The following is a 3978-nucleotide window of genomic DNA, read 5'->3' on the forward strand; positions in this document are numbered from 1 at the left end:
TCTTTTCAAGGAATGATTAAGATTGCAATAATCTTTAAATTTAAATTATATTTAAGAGAAAGATATAAAGGGAAAAAAACGCAATATTTTCCTCTTTTATTCTAAAGAATCTATTTTTATAGACCAATTAGCTCCAGATTTATAATTGTCTAAAAAATCCAATATTCACACGAGTTTTTTTTCAAATAATTTTTAATTAATTTATATAATTTGTATGTTATAAAAAAAATAAATTTTGAGAATCATTATCTATGTACACAATTTTTTATTTATTTTATCTTTATTAATATTTTTTTATTTTATTTTATTTTTGAATATTTCAGTAATTTTCTGTTTTTTAAATATTTACTAAATAACTACTTATTCTTATAATTGCTTTATTTTATTTTATTTTTAATATTAAAAAAATATTATTAATTTTAAATTTTAAATATGGAGTAATTTGTATAATTATTTACAAATCATGTACACATTTGTTCTATACAATTTTAAAAAAAGAGTGTTAAAATCAGATTTTTTTAAATTTTTTTTAAAAGACACTGTAATAATTTGTTTTTTTCCGTTGTAGTAGGAAAAAAAAATAGAATAAAGAGAAGTCATCCTTGCTGCAGGAACGTTGATCCAGTTTTTGCAGTCACAGTGGCATGTTTTCTTACAGTTTTAGCCAGCAAAAATATGTCATGCAACCTCACATTATTTGTTAAATAAATTAAATGCTAAATTGTGAATCTTTGAAGTAAAATGTATACGAAAACAAAAGCTAAAAGCAATGTAATCCTCATTCTTATTTCATACAAAATACAATTTGTCTTTGAAATTAAAATAAATCAGTTATGACTAACAAGCATAGGATAACGACATAACGGACAAGTGTGACTTGTCTGCAACCACTTTACAATACAGAGATGATGAAAAACATGTTCACATGGCAACAACGATAACTTCACATTCTCTTCATCCTCTCTAAAGCCAACATTTTCCAAGCAAATACTGCACTTCTCAGTTTCCATTTTCAAGAAAGGTGAAATTGAGAACGTTTTAAGAGAATCAATGGCAACTGCAGATGCTGGAATCGTTGCTGCATAATGTTCCATCTCTTCCTCTATCTCTTCCTCTGTCTCTTCCTCTGTATCTTCCTCTGTCTCTTCCTCTGTCTCTACATCTGTCTCTACCTCTTCCTCTACATCTGTCTCTACCTCTTCCTCTTCCTCGTCGCATTCTACATCTGCAACTACATCCACGATGATGTCTAAATTCAAAGGCAATTCTTTGCATTCTGAATCCACAGACTCAGAATCACCACCAAATTCCAAGGCTCCTTGAATCATATTAACAATTTTTTGCGATGCTGGGTAAACAATTTCTGGGATGAAGTAGTAAGAACAACGTGGGTCGAACAACACACTCCTCAAGAAATCTGCATTATTTTCAAAGAAATTCTGACAGCTAATGGGAGTTGAAGTTTTAATAAGGTTGATGTTTGAATAGCATGTAGATGATGATTATAATATCGAACAATGATAGCCACATCAACCCTCAATATGTCTGTGAGTTTGATCTTCACTCCCACTTCTTCAGTTCGCATCTCATAGTGGTACGAATGCACTCTTCCTTCTACGGTTCCCATGTTGAATGAAGAACATGCACAAGCCTCTGTCTATTTATAATAAGGTTGCAACAAAATCTAAACAGAAAAATAAATCTTCTAATAATTCATATAAATGAAAAACAGATTGAATATAATATAAAGATAGGATAAGATTTCTTGATTTTGTAACAAATTCCTAAAACATATATAAGAAAATGATAAAAAATGATAAGAAGAAAAGATGTTTCTTATTCTCTTATGTGTATATTACATCAGTCATGTATAGGAAATATATAGGGAGTTTCTCTCTCCCAAATTACAATCTAATTAGGTAGGATACTAATCATGAGATTCTATAATTATTAAATTAATTGCATATAATTGGGTACAATATCGTCAAATATTGCATACAATAATTGCATATAATTTTATAATTATTATTTCCTTAATACTCCCCCTCAAGTTGGTAGGTGAAGATCAATAACCCCCAACTTGTGTCGTAGCGTCAAAAATCGTTCCTTGCCCAATGCCTTCGTAAAAATATCTGCGAGCTGATACTGTGTCGGTACATATGAAGGATTGATTATTCCAGCTTGTAATTTTTCTCGCACAATGTGGCAGTCTATCTCAATGTGTTTTGTGCGTTCATGAAATACTGGGTTTGCTGCTATATGTAATGCCGCTTGATTGTCACAGAAAAGTTGAGCTGGCAAGTTACATGGCACCTTTAAATCCTGCAACAGATATCGCAACCAAACTATCTCCAAACAAGTATTGGCCATTGCGCGGTATTCTGCTTCCGCTGATGATCTTGATACGTTTGTCTGTTTTTTTGACTTCCATGAGATAATAGATGAACCAAGAAAAATGCAATATCCAGATACGGATCTCCGAGTTGTCTGACAACCTCCCCAGTCTGAGTCGCAATAAGCTGTCAATGTCAGATTGTTTTCGGATGGCAATAACAATCCTTTTCCTAGTGATCCTTTGATGTACTTTAGAACTCGAATTGCAGCATCCCAATAAGGTTTCCGTGGATCCTGTATATATTGACTTAGGGTCCGAACCGAAAATGCTATGTCAGGCCGAGTAACCGTGAGGTATATCAGTCGTCCCACGAGTCGCTTGTATTTGACTGGATCCTTTAATAACTCTCCATCGTCTGGTGTGAGTTTTAGGTATTGTTCCATTGGAAATTTGTCTGGACGAGCACCTGTGAGTCCCGTATCCTGCAAAATATCAAGCGCATATTTTCTTTGGGACATGTAAATACCAGCTTTGGAACGGGAAAATTCAATCCCTAGAAAATATTTTAGATCTCCAAGATCTTTAATGCGAAATTGTTGTAATAAACAATCTTTAACACGCTGAATTTCTGTCAAATCATTTCCTGTCAGAAGAATATCATCCACATAAATCAAAAGGGCAGTAAATGATGAGTTATTATGTCTTGTGAATAGAGAGTAATCTGTCTTGGACTGTTGAAATCCTACAGATTTAATCACATGAGAAAATGTTGAAAACCATGTTCGAGATGCTTGTTTGAGACCATAATTTGTTGAGTCGACATACAATGTTCTCCCCTGTCGATGATGTCCGGGTGGCAAGTCCATGTAAATAATTTCATGCAATGTGCCATGTAAGAAGGCATTTTGCACATCTAGCTGGTGAGTAAACCAATTTCTGGCTGCTGCAATGGTGAGGAGACACCTCAAAGTTGTTAATTTTGCTGTTGGTGAAAAAGTTTCAGAATAGTCGACACCTTCAATCTGAGTGTACCCCTTTGCGACAAGGCGCGCCTTATATCTGTCGACGCTACCATCTGAGTTGTACTTTATTTTATAAACCCATTTGCATCCGATGGGTTTCTGTCCAGCGGGTAACGATGTCAAGGTCCACGTTTGATTTAGCTGCAAGGCGGAAAGCTCTTCGTCCATTGCTTTTTGCCAATTTGGATCAAGGATAGCTTGAGCGTAAGTGTGAGGTTCTTTGGTGGCTGTGATGTTAGCAAGATATGCACTATGTGTAGAAGAAAATCGTGAATTAGAAAGAAAATTATGCATAGGATACCTGGTTCCATTCTGTCGGTCTTGGGCAGTGGTCGAATGATTGGCTTGGGATCCCGTTACGTAGTCTTGAAGCCAGGAAGGTTGGGTTGATGTGCGACTGGATCGTCGAACAGGAAGGTCGGTTGGAAAAGGTTTGGTAATGGGTGCTAAACTTCTTGGCATGGGAGAAGAAGGTTGGTCTACTGGAGGTTCAGGTGTATTATGACGAGTAGGAGAAGAAGGTTGGTTTGATGGAGGTTCAGGTGCATTGTGACGAGTAGGAGAAGAGGGTTGGTTTGATGGAGGTTCAGGTGTATTGTGACGAGTAGGAGAAAAAGGTTG

Source organism: Phaseolus vulgaris, chromosome 5 (assembly GCF_000499845.2).
Source record: "Phaseolus vulgaris cultivar G19833 chromosome 5, P. vulgaris v2.0, whole genome shotgun sequence".
NCBI classification, from domain to species: domain Eukaryota; kingdom Viridiplantae; phylum Streptophyta; class Magnoliopsida; order Fabales; family Fabaceae; genus Phaseolus; species Phaseolus vulgaris.